The following is an 18,144-nucleotide window of genomic DNA, read 5'->3' on the forward strand; positions in this document are numbered from 1 at the left end:
CACTGTAAAGAAAGCACCATTGTTTAAATGCCTCGATTCACCAAGCTGCTTTCTCTTCCCTCTACCTGCTACATCCCGTCCCGGTCTCCTTGACATTAGGTTCCCTTTGGCTCAGGTACAAACACAGCCAGCTATTTTGTTAACTCATCAACAGCTAAGCCACAATTCTAGGTTTATCCCCTAAAAGTTTAATTAATTAATCTTCCTACAAAAAGCCATCAAGAGGCGTTTTGCTTTGGGTGTGTTAGAATAACGGCTCACTTCTACAGACTGTTAAGAACCGAAGGAACTGCACGCAGTGGCAGGTGCCTCTAGCCACAGGTCCTGGGAGGCTGATGCCACGAGATTGCCACAAGTTTAAAGCCCTCCTGGTCTATACCGGGAGTACAAGGACACCTAGGTGAGCCATGACAAGGACCAAAGGGAGTGAAGACTTCCCCGGGTGTGGGCATCCTCCCTGCGCCTCCGGGCAACGGCAGGTTTGCGACAGAGGCTGGAGGCTGAAGCGATATTCAAAGCCTTCCACTCTGGGCTCCCAAGTACGTGGAATGTGTACTGGACGGAGCAATACAAAACAGAGACAGACACCCACGCTCCTAGAGACGCCAACCGCGCCTGCGCCCCTTCGCTGCCCCGCCCCTCCACGGTAAGGTAGCCGACTGATTCTTTCTGGTTTCGTCTTTATCATTTGCTTTCTTCCTCCCCCCTGGCCCCCTTGGTGTCTGGAAGAAGCAGACACAAGGAGAAGCAACAAAGCTTTAATTGGTGAAGAATGACACTGAAACAAAACGGCTACCAAGTCCTCCTCATCTACGTTTGGCACAAACTCCACAGCAACATCAGCCCTGGGAAGAGTTCTGACCAACTTCCAGGAAATATTCTGCTTATCAGCACACAATGTATCCATAACCCCCTTCTCCATGTTGCCCCTCCTTGGAGTACCTACTGTCACTCCAGATAGCAAGAGAGTTTAAAAATAGGCATATTAGAATTGGACTCAAGGTGATAGTCTTTCATGGCTTATGTTGATGACAAAGGGAGTTAGCTGGTGAGGCACTGAGGAGCCCTCCACGTGCTTTCCCAAGGGTTTGCTCTTTGATGATTTAAACCACATGCTGAGGTATTTACAGGATGATGTTTATCAAGAATTCTCCAGTGTGAAAAACCTACTAGAGCTGAGCCCACAGATTTATGCAAGATGTGTACAACACACACACACACACAGTAGATATCACACATGTTGATCCTCTAGCAGCTGACCCTCCATATTGGTAAATAGGGACTATTTTGTTCATTTAGTTCTAAATCTCCCTAAAACATTGTTTGGTGGAAAGATAAAGTTTGTAGAGTCATGAAATGTGTTAACCCTTCAACAACTATTAATTTATTTGGTGAACATGGAAAACAAAAAATAAATAAATAAATAAAGGGGAAACAAAAAAAGACACGATTTGGTAGAGTTATGTATCTTCTAAGCTTTCACAGCTTGGAAAATATTCAAAGGAGATGATCACATCATACTTCAAACTCAGTGCACTTGAGAGGCATCCCCATGGCAGGGCCCGCTAGTTCCCAGTGACACAGAATACTCAGAATGCTTGGGGCCTCTCAGAGCAGCAAGGCACAAGGCACATGCGCAGATCACGTCACATTAACATGTGTTAAGGGTCCAGCTGGTGGGTAGGTCCTCATGTCTTTTTGAGATAAAGCATCAAAGTCCTGTATCCACTGATTTGATTTTCTAGCTCCCCCATCTCTTTCCTTTCTCTTCTTCCCACCCATAGCCTCCAGTTCTTTCCTACTGCTTTCCTTGTGAATGGCTTTTTAATTTACTATCTCAACAAAAAATAGGGTATATCCAACAAGTCTGTTTCCAGCGGACAAACTCCGCACGCCCTCACACAAGTCTGTCTGTTTCACATCCCACACTTGGGGTCAAAACAAAAACATGTTTACATCCACTACAGATGAATTTTATTATTTACGTTTTCAGACATGTATGTCATGTGTTTTGACCACGTAACCCCGATGACGCTTTCTCTCGCCAACCGGACTGACCTCCTTTTATTGTCAGCTCTTTTCTTTATTCTTTATTCTTTCCTTCTGAGACCCGCTCGGTTTAATCGGGTTTGGTGACATAAGCAGAGATGAGAAGGCTATCTGCAGGGGCATGGACTCCCTAGCAGCGGCTATCCCATTAAAAGAAAAAAATGTCTCCCTGCCCCCCCCCCGTCCCTCCTCCCCCTCCCTCCATTAACTGCACTCACAGGCTCGAAAGGTTCAGATGGAGCCTTGTGCTTCCCTAACAGAATGCTGAAGGAAGGGGCCAACACCGTGCAGGCCTTGTGCTGCTAATCACAACTGCTGAAAGTTCAAGGGTGTCGCAGCCAGGCCATGGCCAGAAGAAAGTGTTCGAAAGAGCGTCAGGAGCTCCTTCCTTCCCTTCCTGAGCAGTCCTCCCACTCTCTTCTTCCCAGTGTTCCCTGAGCCTCGGGGAAGACGGCATGGAGATCCCACTAGGGTTCACCTCTCAGCAGCCACCCAGTGCTTCAACCAGGAACTGCTTCCCACTTCAAAAGTAAGCCTCTTATCAGTGCTGACAGGGCGGCGGTGGCACTCATCTATGGGCATAAACTAAGACAGCACATGAACCTCACTCATTTCCGTGCTAGTGCCCACAGCCTTCCCAGCCACAGGCCTTGATGAGGTTTACAGTAGTGGACATGAACTCTCTCCAATAGAATGGGTCTCAGAACCACTCAAAGCGGTTGGTTACCCCCGCCCGGCCCTGCCACCCCATGACAGACTTGCCGCTATTGTACCACTGGTTACATCTTATCCGGACAATCAACAGTGTAACATAAGGACCAGGAGTTTGAGGTACTGCACGTCTATCCTGGGTAATGTTAACCTAGTCACCCAGAGGTCATGATTCTCCTCAGCCACCTCCCAGTGCCCTGGGAGTCCACGTGATGGCTGTCTGCATCCATGACTTCTGAGCTTTCAGAGGCTGGTGGGTGTCCAGTACTGATGAAATCACCCACATTATTTTTTTCCTATTTCACATCATTTAATTCCCTCATAAAGTTCAAATGTATACATCTTTCAGCGGCTTATATCCTTCTATTTCCATCCTTGAATTTTGAATTATGTCTTTGGAAGTAAAGAACTTAGGCTTGCACTTATCTGGAGAGACAAGATGCTGACACTATGCGCCAGCAAAGTCTGTAGGACATGGCTTACACACACACGAAGGCTGGAAAATCTTAGAGAAGTGCCTCAGAGTAAACTCCGGTGTGGGACTTGCAAACTTTCATGTGGTTTTCAGGGAATCCAGGGACACAGTAAGTGGGAAAACGATCCTACTATTTTAATGAGACATAAAAGCTAACACTGTCCTTTCTGCTTAAACCTAAACTTTGCTTCTTGACTTGCAGTCTCAGTGTAGTGATACCTAATTTTTCAAGTGATACTTTGAAATCTACCTTCCGTTTTTTTAATGTGAACCTCCCTTTCTGACTTACATGGAATAACACATACAGATATGTTCTTTGCTCTTTAGCTAAGGGTAACACACTGTTTTGGAGAGTGATGACAGATAGATAAGTGGATAGATAGATAAATCTTAACCCAATTCTCCCTTGATTCAGATAATTAACTTACAAATATGCTAATGAGAAAGCCCGTGCTGGCATCGATTAGTTCTTAAACGAAATTTTAAATTAAAGTCAATTTGCTTTAGTTAAAATTAGGCTCTAGTTAACCATCAAAATATCTAATAAAAATGACTGTAACCGGACCATATAAGCAACTGGCCAGAAGCAGAGCATTGTATTCTGGGAAGAAGAAGGGTGTGTGTCCCCCCCCCCATCTGTACAGTGGTAGCACACCATCAGTCTCTCCATAAGGCTCTTAGAAAGAGTGAACCACACCACTTGCTGTATAACCATGCTGTTCTCACACATCTGTTTCTATACAATATATAGCAAGTTTATATTTTTCATGTGTTGTTTTCTTGGCTTATATACTGATATGAGAGACATATTAGTATATTGCTTTCCTCTGCTTTCCTTTAACTTAGGTTCTGAACTCACTGGTCAAGTATAATTGAAGTTAGCCAAATTCTAATGGAGATTTGCTGCTACTGCCATATTACTACGCACATTACTATTACTCCATACAACCAATAATATTAAAAGGCCTAAAAAACCTGTTTTGAACTATAGGAATTGTCTAATAAATCATAAAACAAGACAGAGAAACAGATGTTTAGTGAATGATGGTGTACCCATTGGATGGTCCTCAAAGATGTCACGGTCAAACCATGCGGTACTAACCACAGCATTACATTGTATCTCCTCTTGGCTTTTAGACTCAAGAAGAGTTTTTGGCAACAGGAAGAAAACAACACTGTGAAGCATGAAAAATAAAAACAGTTTTTCCCCAAAGGAAATTTATCTTTCTCAATGGGTCTGGGTTTTCAAGTCAAACCAACTGACACAGGAAGGCTCTAAGTGGCTCTAATTAAACAGTAATGACCTGAGCAGTTCATAGTTTTTAGTCAAAGTACTCAAGATGAGTAAGCAACCGTCCTTCCAGTTTAACATGTGTGAAGAAGGGGACTGAGGTGGGCAGTGCCACTCAGCCCAGGCATCAGGATGCTGTGAAATATACACGTTGCCCGCATTTAAACAACGTTCTCAAATGTGAATTCCTGAGCTGGGCGATGCAGGGATCCGGGCTCCAGCCTATCATGTTAGTTGGTGAAGCCTCCAGCGTTCATGGCTTCTTGCTATGACATCTGTCATCGTGCTCATTAAAGATGAACAGGAGAACACATGTGGCCACCAGATACATATTTGTTTCTGAAAGAAAGCCGCATCCTTTAATTACCCCTTACCGTCTTATTGCTCCAATTATTACTACAACTTTGAAATACTTCTTATTTGACACAGGCTTTTTAATCAAGAACAAACAAGACCACACACCCCCTGGTTGATATATTAAAAACACATGCCTATTATGATAACTATCCTCATGGAAAAAATGTCTAGTGAAAAGCCAAAAGCCAAACAAACTGATGGAATCAGACGTAATTTTAGGCCATTTATTGCCTTCTCCAAGGCGACCTTATCTACAGGTTCAGTCACTGGGCCACTATGAAGGACCCTGACAGTGGATGTGCCTTCTCCCAGAGGACCTCAGTTTGGTCTAGAGAGATCAGGGCACGGCTCTGATTTCAACTTCATGACACAGGTGACAGCCATGGGAGTTGACTGGCTGTGGTACAGTGTCGAGAGGCAGGATCTCAGGGTTATGAGAATTATGCGGTGCAGCAACCGTGATCTGCTCACAGTAAATATTTGATAGAATGAGCCAAAGGAAAAAGAATGCACAAAAAATAACTAAGGGGCCAAAAGCCACGCCTTGGCCGGTGCCCTCGGTTATGAAGACAAGTCAACTGAAGGAACACAGAGGCCATTTCAAGAGATACAGGGGGAGGAAGAGAAGAGTGGCGAGGAAGCCACGCTGAAAGGATGCTGAAGAGACTGGTGACCTGCATCAGGTGAGGGAACAGAAGGAGAGCAGGCTGTGTCTTCTGGGGAATGAGGTTCAAAACGCCCTCTAGACAGAACCTGATTCGTACAATGTCACCAAAGCACTTTATGGTAATGTTATAGGCTCTGAGACCACCAGCAAAGACCACCAGACTGAATCCAGATTATAATTAGCCAAATTTACTTAAACTGCAAGCAGGGCCACAGTCTTTGAGCCAAATCACAGCCATCACCATGCAAAGGGGAGGAGGGGGGGATAGGGGAGGGAGAAGATATTTTAAGGGCAAAAACCCACAAGAAGACCTTCAGCATCTGCACAAGCAAGCCAAGAGTTGTTCTGCTCTGCCAAAATTAGGTAGTCATGGCAACCTCGAAGTAGCCCTTGAATGTCTGCACAAGCAAGTTACAGATGCCATAAGGCAGTTAGTTATATCACAACAAGTAGGTGGCCACGGCTGTACATTTTTGGGTGGGTGGGTGGGGGCCACTGAGTCAGGGTTACTGGGAACTTATCTTCCAGGGACTGGAGTCAGAGACAAATGCCTAGTGAGGACCAAAAAAAAAAAAAAAAGTATAAAATGGAATTTCTTTAGCCATCACAGTTACAACAGCCAACAAACAGTATGCAAAGTAAATTAAAGGAAAAAAAAGCAAACAAACAAAAAAACTTCCTAGAAGAGGAATTCTCCTGAAATGGGCAGGTGAGTGTTTCATGAACTGACATGAACGCTGATTCCTTTTCTTCATCAGGCAGAAGGGAGAAGGGGGGCAAGAGAGAGCACTCAGTAAAATGACTGTCTTGCAAGCACAAGGATCTGAGTCTGATCCCCAAAACGCACACTTAAAAGCCCAACACGGTGGTATGTGCTTGTAATCCCAGAGCTGGGAGGCAGAGACAGGCAGACCCTTGGCGTTTCCTGCCCAGCCAGTTTGGCAGTGTGGAACTATTTGGCAAGTTTCAGGCCAGTGAGAGACCCTTTTTTAAACAAAGGTTGGAAAGCCAGTACAGAACCACCCCCAAGCCCCCACAAGCAAGAAGAAGCATACACATGCGCACACACACATGCTCAGAGCTGTGCACACTCAGAAGGAAACTGTTTGGATTCTGAATGCACGGAAAGCAGAAATCTTTCTGCATGCGTTCAGAAATAGTTAGAGAAAAAGCCTGCGGCCAAAGCACCGCAAGTGCTAGCTTGCATCCTTCCGGCTTGACCTCCACACCCTGAATCCGTCGCTGCTCTTCGCATGTGGAAGGTGAGCGGTTTCCATCAGATTCGCAAACACCTTGTTACCTGCTAAAGGTTTAGAGCCACTGTTCTGCAAAATGAAAACTTGGAGCCACTGGGGTTGGGGAGGTTTGGAGGTGTTCCAGTGGCACGTTGAGATGATGTCCGCACCCCGTTTTTCATCTGAGTGCAGGCATTGCTGTCCTCCGGAGCTCTCTCTGTCCTCGAGGTGTCGCCCTACCCTGCTTCAGTGTTTCTTCTCCGTCTCCCTAGCCTCATATGCACTCTGTTCCACAAGGCTCCACCTCCAATCCCTTTCTCTTTTTATTTCCACATTCTGTCTGGCTGACCTGCACCCCAGCTCCCGCCAGTTTCTAAAGAACGGTCATAAAGTGCGGAACTGAAGGTGGACACACCGAAGTGACTTCCCTGGCACTGTGCCATAGCATGTGACAAAACAGCGTACACGTTCTCGGAATTCATAGCCACTCAGCATATATATGTATGATTTCCTATTCGCTCTCAAGCCAAGAAGTCTATGAAGCATGTCCACTTGGCGTTCCTCAGACTGTTCCCACACAACTGTCCAAATAAAATCTCACCGTTTCTCACAAGTCCACTGTGCTTCCTGGCTTAGGGATGAGTATCTTATGGCCTAGCCAACTTCCAAAGACACTGGACACTCCACCGTGGCTCTCAAGTTTCTGGGAGTTGTTCCTAGTGGCTCCCTCTTTGTCACTGATTTCTCCTTCCAGTTGGTCACCAACTCTGTCCCTTCTACTTTATAGACTGTTTCCGTATCAATTCCTTCCTAGCCCTCATCTCCTGATCTGGCCTTGGCCTGAGAACTTCCCAAGGCTTGCCTTGCCTCACCCAACACATCAGAGCTTCTCCACTGACTTTCCCACCTCAGCGCCTTCTAATCCCCAACTCTGCAGAGTGCTCTGGAGTGCACACCTGCTTGGGACGGCCCCTTGCCTCAGACTCCCCTAGCACCAGTTACTGGAAAGAAGAGCCCAGACCACACGGCCTGGCTGCAAAGCCTTCATCCTGCACCTTCTCTTGGAGCCTGAAGCCATGAGCACCTAGGTGCCCTTCTCAGATGCACCCTGGTCTCCAGCTTCTCTCTTTGCCTCAAGGCTCAAGATTCCATAGTAGTATGCCTTTTCTCACCACTGCCAAGCGTCCTCCCAACGTCTTTCTTTTGTGCTCGGAGAGCAGTTTATAAACTGTAACATGTTCAAGTCACTTCCTCTTTATATCCTCGACACATAGCATATAATAATTATATGTTTCATGAAGGCCTGCAGCAGGAGATTCTACTTCACGTAGAACTGGGGATGGTTTTATATTCTGAGTTAGGAAAGGTCTGGTGCAGCCAGCAATCACTTTGAACCACGTTTCGTGATGGAAGATTTAACAGAGGTCGAACCATAGTGACTACAGTAGGACAGGACCTCAAATCTAGTGACTGATAATGCAGAGGAAGGTCCCCTTAGGAGGGCGAGGGAAATGTAGACTGGCAGCCAACTCAGGACACCCAAAAGAATGGCAGACAACTCACTAGTGAAAGGACACAGGAGGGGAAGGGTTTTCAGAAAAACATAATAATATAACCATATTCTGTAAAGTTGAGACAGAAGGAACTCTGTAGCAAAGAAGGCTTTAGGCAGAAAACAGTGCCCAGTCTTAGGGACGAATTGTCAAGGCAGTCATAGTGGGACTGTGGGATTGAGCTGGACGTGGTGGCGCACACCTTTAATCCCAGCACCAGGGAGGCAGAGGCAGGCAGATTGAATGTGAGTTCAAGGCCAGCCTGGTCTACAAAGCAAGTCCAGGACAGCCAGGGCTACACAGAGAAACCCTGTCTTGAAAAACAAAAAAACAAAACAAAACAAAACAAAGATTGTGGGATTGATAATTGTTTCTACTTTAAAAATTAAACTGTGTACACTTTTTAGCTTAAACAGAAAGGGGGAAGTTGTAAAGGAATGCCAATTCAGAACATGGCTGCTCTGGCAAGAGATCACATCCAAGGACCTTCTGGGCTGTGTGATCTGACTGGAATACAAACAAGACTTTAATCCAGGAGACAGGTAAATGGATGTGAGTTCAAGGCCAGCCTGGTATAGAGCAAGTATCAGGTAAAGAAAAGCTTAGGTCCAGGCATGGTGGTACACACCTATAATCCCAAACAAAGGTAAGATTAGTTTGCAGAAGGAAACATCTATTTGAAAGTGAGGTCTAATTGAGTGGCAGAAAAGGTGACACATGGGAGAAGATTTGACAGAATAGGATACGCCCAACTCTCACGAGAAGAGGGAGGAAACAGGAGCTACTTAAGAGGCAGTTTTACAGAGAGGAGGCAGTTTCATCCACTCAGTCATAGAGAGATGAGTTGTAGAAAGAGAACTCAGGTCGAGACAGAAAGAACCAGAAAATGAGAAGAAGCCAGAAGATTAGAGCAGATTGCTGAGTTAGTTTGAGACCAAGCAGAGTTATCCTGGGCCAAGAGAGAAGCCAGATTAAATAAGTCAGCTGAGAGAGGAGTTTGAGCCAGAACAGCTGAGTTGAACCAGCAGCCCAGAGCTCAGAAAGGACAAATAAGGGTGAGCTTGTTAGCAGTGAGTCTCAGAGGCTGAAGACATTCTAGGCCTGAGTTAGACGGTGAGGAGTCTAGAAGCTTCCGTGACTAGGCCTGGGTTAGCAGAAGGAGGGACTATGCCTCTGAGAAAACTGAAGAAGGAAAATAAAAGTTCCTTTATAATTACCTGTAGTTACACTTCCTCGTTTATGTGTGTATGTACACATGTGCACACGAGCATGGCAGGATTTGTGCATATAAGAAGACAACGGACAAAGATCAGTTCTCTTTACACCATGTGGGTGTCAGGATGGAACTCAGAGGATCTGACTTTGCAGCAAGCACTTTAGCCCACTGAGCCATTCTGTCTACACAGGGTATTTATATTAGTTAATTTTCCTGTTTATGTAATTTATATAATATATATGTTGATATATATATTATGGTTATGCATATAGTATATAACTGTATAATATTATATTATATTAATATTATATAATTTTAAAATAAGAAAGTATTATGTAATATATGCTTAATATATTAATTTATTATATGACTACATTGAATTATACTATATTAATTTTATGTTAAGTTATGGTAATTTTAAATATAATTATTAATGTGTTATATATAATTTTATGTTGATATTTATTATATATGATATTATATAGTATATATTTATAGTATATATGTAGTATATATTATATAGTATACATTTATAATGTATATTTATTTTTATAGATTTTTGAATATTTTATATAGTTTATATTTTGAGGATTTCATATATAATTTAATGTTATATTACACATGGTATATGCATTATAAGTAATATATATGATGTTGTATGTGTGTATATATGTATACACACACACACACACAAAAGCAGCCCAAGGAAGGAAGGTTTCGTTTGGGCCCACAGTTCCAAGGTATAATCCCATCGTAGCAGGAAAGTAAAGGCAACAAGTAAAGGGTTGAAGTGGCTGATGACACTGTGTCTGCAGCCAGGAGAAGAGGACAGTGAACACTTATGCTCATCCTGCTTCTTCCTCCTGATGCAGTCCTCTGCACTCCAGCCCATGGCTCCTCCTCCTCCTGATGCAGTCCTCTGCACTTCAGCCCATGGCTCCTCCTCCTCCTGATGCAGTCCTCTGCACTCCAGCCCATGGCTCCTCCTCCTCCTGATGCTGTCCTCTGGCACTCCAGCCCATGGCTCCTCCTCCTCCTGATGCAGTCCTCTGCACTCCAGCCCATGGCTCCTCCTCCTCCTAATGCAGTCCTCTGGCACTCCAGCCCATGGCTCCTCCTCCTCCTGATGCAGTCCTCTGCACTCCAGCCCATGGCTCCTCCTCCTCCTGATGCAGTCCTCTGCACTCCAGCCCATGGCTCCTCCTCCTCCTGATGCAGTCCTCTGCACTCCAGCCCATGGCTCCTCCTCCTCCTGATGCAGTCCTTTGGCACTCCAGCCCATGGCTCCTCCTCCTCCTGATGCAGTCCTCTGCACTTCAGCCCATGGCTCCTCCTCCTCCTGATGCAGTCCTCTGGCACTCCAGCCCATGGCTCCTCCTCCTCCTGATGCAGTCCTCTGCACTCCAGCCCAGCGCCCCCTTCCTTTAATGTGAGTCTTTCCATGTCAAATAACCTAGCCAAATAATCTGGTCAGAGCATGCCCAGAGGCTAACTTAATCTAGGGAACCCCATCCAGCATGTGCTGAATGCTGGTCTCCTAGGTGATTCCAGAACCCTCCAGTTGGCCACACGAGCCATCTCAGTATTAGAATCTTAATAACATCTGAGGAGTGTGAGCTCGCTGCTCTTACTGCTAAGATTCTTCTTTCTTTCTTCCTTTCTTTCCTTCTTCCTCTCTTTTCTTTCTTTCTTTTTCTTTTCTGAGACAAGGTTTCTCTGTGTGGCTCTGACTGTCCTGCACTCACTTTGTAGACCAGGCTGGCCTTGAACTCACAGAGATCCTCCTGCCTCTGCCTCCCGAGTGCTGGGATTACAGGTGAGCACCACCACACCTGGCTCCTCTGGTATTTTTTTTATTCATAAAACCATAGATATTCTAAGGATTTGAGCCTTCACCATTGCTGTGACTTGAATAGCTACCCTCCATATTCCATGTTGAGACTTACTCCCCGGTGCAATAATAATGGGGTGTTTAGGAGATGATGAATCCCAGTTTCATGAGTGAAATTCTGGGCCTGATGAAAGGGCTGGAGGGAGAACGCTTGTCACTTCTGTCCACCTTCCCATCCTGTGTGAACACAAGCGGCCTCCGAAACAGAGAACCAGCCTCTGCAGACCCCAAATCTGCAGGCTCTGAGCTTAACTCTCCTACCTCAAGAGCAAGGGTTCTCAACTTATAGGTCGCAAGCCTTTGGGGTCTCCTAAGATGATCAGAAAACACAGACATTTACATTACAATTCCTAACTAGCAAAATTACAGTTGTGAAGTAGTCATGACTATATATATATATATATATATATATATATATATATATATATATATATATATATATATATATTTATGGTTGCGGGGGGGGGGTCACCACAACATAGGGAATTGTATTAAAGGGCGGCAGGCTTAGGAAGGCTGAGAACCATTAGAGCAAGAAAGATGGGCCAAGGTGGCATTAGAAATAGTTAAGAAAACTAGAAATTGAGCCTGATTTTTCTGCTAGTTTTAAAACAGAGAAGCATATTCTGGCTGACAGCCTGAAGAACACTGGTGCCCTTCCTGGGGCTTCTCAGAACTTACCAGAGCAGAACTGAGCATCCCGCCCACCCGAGCAGGGCTCCACCGCAGTGGCTGATGGGAACCACTGCAGTGGATGACAGGAACCACACAGCAGGAGAGAGGGAGAAGTCATTTGAATGTCGTGGAGATGAGGCTGGGAGGTCCCACTTCCTAAATTGAGGATTGGGTCAGACTTTCATTGAAAACTCATAAAGTATAGCGAGGTTAAATCAAAGGTGGCTTGTTCGTCTTTGGTAAAATGACCTATTAAATATAAAGTTTTCTTTTGTAGTTGAGGGCGCTAAGGTTTGGAGGCGTTCGCGTACTTCTGTTGTCAGTAGACGTTTGGTGATACAGAGGGAAACCAACTTTTTAAGAAAAAGGCTAGTGGGTCTCAAGGGGAGGGGAACTAGGTGCAGGGAACCGCTTACACTGGTTACAGGAACCAGGCCACCTGCAAATGCGTCCCCACAGCAAGCAGGCGGAAGACAGCCCAGCTCTTCACGTGAAAGACCCACAGGAAGGGCAGGCTTCCCAGAGCCCACCCCCGGGGTGCTGGGTCAAGAAGTAGGATTCCAGCCTCCACTAAAACAAAAACAAAAACCAAAAAAACTGATTGCCCCTTTTCTCTCTGAACCTCCTCTGAGAAAAGTTTTCTAACCCATTCTCCAAGTAAGCCCGGCAACGCCTGTGTGAGCCACTGCCCGGTTCCTTTTGGGGTAGAGATAATGGCGCAGGGGTGAATTCACAGTGATTCGAAGACCAAGTGACCCAGAGCCGGATAGCTGCTGAGCTCCATGAGAGCATCAAGGTTAAAATGGACACCTGCCTGTTAAATCTCCAGCCGAGTGTTGCTTTGCTTAGTTAATCTGTCTCTTCTCACTCTGATGTCCAGTGGGCTCTTATGGAAATATTTTAAGTCTACAAACCAATTTCCTCCTTCAAGCCCGAAAAAGTACAATCCCAAAAGCAAGACGTGGAGGATTTGGGGGGGGGGTACCACTGGGTCCCCCCTGGCCCCACCCCATGTTCATCACATGTCTTCTTTAAGAGCCAGCAGCATTGCAGGGCTGCAGCAAGCCAACAGGGATGCCATTCTCTAGGTCACCCTGACCCCTGGATATTTTCCAGCATTTCAGAACCTGACTCACTCAACATTGCTTTGTTACAGCATAAGCTGTCACCGGGCCAGGTGACAAGAACTGAGCCTCCTCTAGGCCAAGGCCAAACCCGGAGATAGAACTGAAATTGTGCTTTTGCTTTTCTTCATCCAGTCCTCCCGAGTGGACACGTAGACACATAGACACTTTCCTTCCTCTTCTCTCATTTGCATAATTCTTCATCCATCCACCTTACTTAGTAAACACTGATTATCCGGAATGTGCTGAGCACTACGGAGAACAAAACCAGCACTGTTTCAGCTCCCATAGAGCTTGTATCTCGTCTAGAGCGGCCCACAAGTGGTCACTGAAACGCACCTTTTGTCCAAGGATGGTACAGACTTATAAAAAAGTAAAGCAGCCACGTCTTTCCCCAAGGTTGGAGCTCTGGAGTTTTTAACTCTGGCGCAGAGAAGACTTCTGTGAAGGCAAGTTCTGCAGCCAAGATCCAAGTGTGAGCGGGTATGTAGGGACGTGGGCGTTGATTCTGAGTAGGAAGCAAAGCAACAGAACAGAACAATAACGGGGTGACTTGCTGTTCCCACCTGTCAGAAACTAAGGGGGGAGCAAGAAAGCCACCCCAACAAGGCAGGAGGACACCATGGCAGTGGGAACCTGGATTTCCAATACTTTGGAGGCATACTAAAATTCTTCCTTGACTTTGGCAGGTAAATGTATCATCTTCCTTAGTTGAGAGTTCATGAAACTGGGGTGATGAAGAGCCCCGTTACCAAGGCTTCGTTAGTGGCTTTCACTGGTTTTCCAAGGATCCTATAAAGTAAGGGTAAATATAATAAAAAAGAAGACCTACATGAGTGGTCCCAATCACGGCGAGGGACCTAGCATCCATGCGCTGTGCTCCTGGAGCAAGGTCTGCATCAACACTTATATACATCATCAACATTTATCTGTGTCATCTGAATGCAAGGCGTCTGTCCTCTTATGAGGAGGTGACAGCTCAGAAAGGCTTGGAGACTCAGCTCAAGTCACAAGGCAACTCCATGGCCACGACAGGCTTTCCACGCAGCATTACCCACTCTCTCCGATGCTTATTTGATGCCTAGTACAACTGCACACGACAGAATACCATCTGCCTTCAATAAACATAGCTGATTTTTCACTCAAGAAATATTTATGAGCCTCTACTAAATATTGACATATTAGGGCTAGACAGATGGCTCAGCGGGTAAGAACATTTCCATGTTCATTGGCTCCCAACCACCTACAACCCCAGCTCCAGGGGATCTGGTGTCTTCATTTGGCCTCTATGGAGACCTGCACTCATGCGCCCTCCCTCCCTCTCTCCCTCTCTCTCTCTCTCTCTCTCTCTCTCTCTCTCTCTCTCTCTCTCTCTCTCACACACACACACACACACACACACACACACACACACACACACAAACAAATGCTGGCATAAAAAGTGAGCAAAAAGCATAAAACTCCTCAAGCAGAAATAAATACAAGAAAAGGGGTCAAAAAGCTAAGCTGCAGTGTACCACGGTCTTAAGTGAGTTGGTCGGGGACACTCGCTTAGGATCACATGTAAGCGAAGAACAAGATGGCGTGCCAGGCCAGCACATCGTGAGAGAGTCTTGCTGCCAGCAGGAAGAGATGGAGTTGAAAATCAAGCTTGGACATCAGAAAACGTAAGGAACCAGGACGTCAGGAGAGGAGGAAGTAAGGAATAGGTGACGAAGGGTGACAACAGAGACATCAGTGAGAAGGCACAATCGCAGCCCAAGGGAGAAACAACAGCGACTTAACCCAGGTAAAAAGAGGTAGCCAGAGTGGAAAACAACATGAAGAATATACTTTGAAAGTTGAGGATTTGGAGGCAGATTTTTATTATGTGAAATGGAAGAAAGATAAGTTTTTTTTTTTTTAATTTTTACCTCAACTGCAGAGAGTATGGAACCTATGTCAGTGTCGCACACCTGTGCTGCACTGCCTTAGACTGAGGCAGGACAATGGTGAGTTTGAGGGTAGCCTGAGCTACAAAGTAACACTCTGTCTCAAACATCCAAAGCAATAAGACACATTTAGAAGAAAAGAAAACCAAGATTCTAAGTTTGGGCTATTCGCTAAGTGGTCAATATGCTAATCTTGATCTCAGAGGAGAGAAACACACTGGAACTAAAATTGGAGCCATGTGCACATGATCCTCACACCCTGAGTTTAGGAAGAAACAGGGGTGAAAAGAGCAAGTAGTGGTGACCGTAGCTGAGCACAAAAGACAGGCACCCATCTTCAGACGGCGGAGACGTTGGAAACTGGCTCTCCTGGGCTCCAGGCCTAGGTCAGAATCTTGGGAATTTGAGTACAGAATTTTCTTATTTTTAAGACGCTCTACCAGTAATTCTAATGTAATGCTGAGTTTGTAAAAAAGCTTAAATTAATATTTCCTGCTATGCCTTAGGGTCATTTTTTAATGAACTACTTTTAATTGCCTGAGCTATTAATTCTGGGTAATTAGTAGAGTTTATGAGATGACAATTTTGAACGAACAGCCAGAAACAAAGTGAGAGTCAGGAAACTGTGGCCAGGGCAACATTTGGCGCTCTTTAAAACAAAATAATAAGAATCTGACATTTGCTAAATCATAGATTGAATGTTTCAGTTACAAAGAAACGGCATGTTCTAACTTCTGTTCTTATATGATCTTGGGTATGATCTTAGCGACATTTTAAAATTTTTTATAAATTCTTTGAGAGTTTCCTACAATGTATTTTGATCATATTTGTCCCTTTTCCCAATTTTTCCCCTATCCACCCTTTCCCTACCCACCCAACTTTGTGTCTTCCCCCCCCCCCCCAATCATCAAGACCAATTTGTGCTGCCCAAATATGGAGTTGGAATCTTCCATTGGCATCTGGTCAACTTACCAGGGACTCCACTCTTGGACGAAACTGTCTGTCCTGCCAGCTGCTAATAATTGCCAGTAGCTTCAAGACCAGGGTGTGACCTTGTGACTCCCTTATATCTCCAAACTGGGATTCGGTCTGGCATGGGCTCGCACAGGGTTTTGTTGTTGTTGTTGTTGTTGTTGTTTTGGGTTGGGTTGGGGTTTTTTGTTTGTTTTTTTACATGCTATTGCAAATGCTATTTTGAGTTCACATGAGCAGCTGCCTAGGTGTTTCTAGAAAACGTGACTGCCTTATAGCAGCCCGTGGCCTAGGCTCTTCGAGTCTTTCCACCCCTCTTCCACGATGTCCCTTGAGCCTTGGAAGGAGAGACTGCAGTATATTTGTTCCATCTGGGGCTGAGCACGCTGTGGTCTCTTAGCCTCTGCATGTCGCTCAGATGTGGGGTCTTTGTATTCATCGCTGCCCATTACATTTGCAGCATCTCAGATGAGGGTCGATCTATGAATAAAACAATAGGTCATTAGGATTTGGCTTGAGATTATGTCCACTAAACAGAACAATAGTCCCCCAGCCCCATAACCTGTGTCGCCGTAGGTTCTTGGCCTGATGATGGTGCCAAGTACGGCTTTCATCCTGTGGGATGGAGCTTAAGTCCAGTCAGAGTGGTTGGTTATTTCCGTGATGTTTGTGCCACTTACTGCACCAGTGAGCATGTCTTATCAGGCCAGTCATGAGTGCAGCCCTCGGGATGCACGGAAAGGCTGATGGGTCCTCCAGTCGCATGCACAGCGCTTTCTAACACATGAAAGCTAAACGGTGAGGATGCAGTTTCCAGGTCAGCACCAGCTTGACTCCTCCAAGTGGCTCTGGTAACATCTAGGAAGGCGTTGTTGCAGGAACTCTGATAAGTGGAACCTAGCACTGACTTGAACAAAGCCACGATTGGGATGTGGAAATCAACAAAGAGACTTTAAGAGCCAAAGATCAACAACACCAAACCGGTCTGGGGAGTCACTTCCGTGGAGTGCACACTGCTTCCCACAGCAACAGCCACAGATTCGGGGACTGGAAACTCCACTTACATCAACCAAGGAAAGAAGCACCAAATCAAAGCTGCATCAGCTCAGTGTCTGGCGAACTCTGGGGTAGGTATCTGCTGTGGCGACGGCACCGTGTGTGGAAGGGAAGGGAACGGCAGTCGGCACAGCGCCAAACGGTAATGGGGAATGGACAAGTACCTCACCTCACCTTCTCAGCTTCCACTGAAAAGCCCAGGAAGCCCCTGAGTTTGTCAAGCAAATGCAAATTGGCCAGGAAGGAATTTGGAAAGAAGGCATAGGCCATTAATCAAGGGCAGTCCCAGATTAGTTACCACTGAAGGGATGGAAATTATGGTCCAAGGCGAAGGACTCACTGCTAGTAACTGGAATTTCCAGATGCACAAGAAGTATGCACTTCAAAGCACTTCGCAAGCAGTCGCCCTCCTGTGAGGGCTGCAGGGCCACCGCCTGTGCTTGCTGCCACAGCCCCGCATCCTAAGTCTCCATAGAGTGAGACTTGGGACAGCAGGTCTAACCAAGGCAGCCGGGCAGCGTGTTCTAAAGGAAAACAGCACACGCGCTCTTACCCTCCTGAAAGCGCTTTTGGTGAGGCCTCTTCCCTCAGTCCACAGTGTTGACTAAGGGAGTGCCACGCCGTTACCTCATAGATTTTTTTCATCAAACCACAATTGCAGGGGGGACTCGCTGCCTGCTACATGAACCTGTCATCAAGGCTGAAGCTGAAAATGTTGCGCTATCCAACAGTAAGATGGGCCTGCGCATCCACTCCAGCAAGGAAATTCAACCTCAAACCAATTCACTGAGGGCTCCTCTCCAAGTTACGCTGAGACTTAGGTGTACGTTGGTGCTGACTGCTTACACAAGGAACCGGGGAAAGAAATCTTAAGCATTTGCTAGTGTTGACCTTCTGTTTGGCATTGTGTGAGGCGTGGCCTAGGTTTCTGCACACCTGCT

General features: G+C 45.8%; 1 protein-coding gene across 2 annotated transcripts in view; it reads right to left on the minus strand.

The window, feature by feature from the left end:
* LOC311605938 (uncharacterized protein) overlaps positions 1 to 18,144 on the minus strand; it is a 302,332-nt gene that overhangs the window by 227,166 nt on the left and 57,022 nt on the right. For both annotated transcript variants that reach the window (XR_014782120.1, XR_014782121.1), the window contains exons 3-4: positions 16,148 to 16,627; positions 12,167 to 14,036 (exon numbers count right to left, since the gene is read on the minus strand). The gene's annotated coding sequence lies outside the window, so the exon portion shown is untranslated. Of the gene's footprint in view, positions 14,037 to 16,147; positions 16,628 to 18,144 lie in introns of those variants that run through there.

The sequence above is a fragment of the Acomys minous genome (genome assembly GCF_964271855.1).
Source record: "Acomys minous genome assembly, chromosome: 9".
Lineage (NCBI taxonomy): Eukaryota > Metazoa > Chordata > Mammalia > Rodentia > Muridae > Acomys > Acomys minous.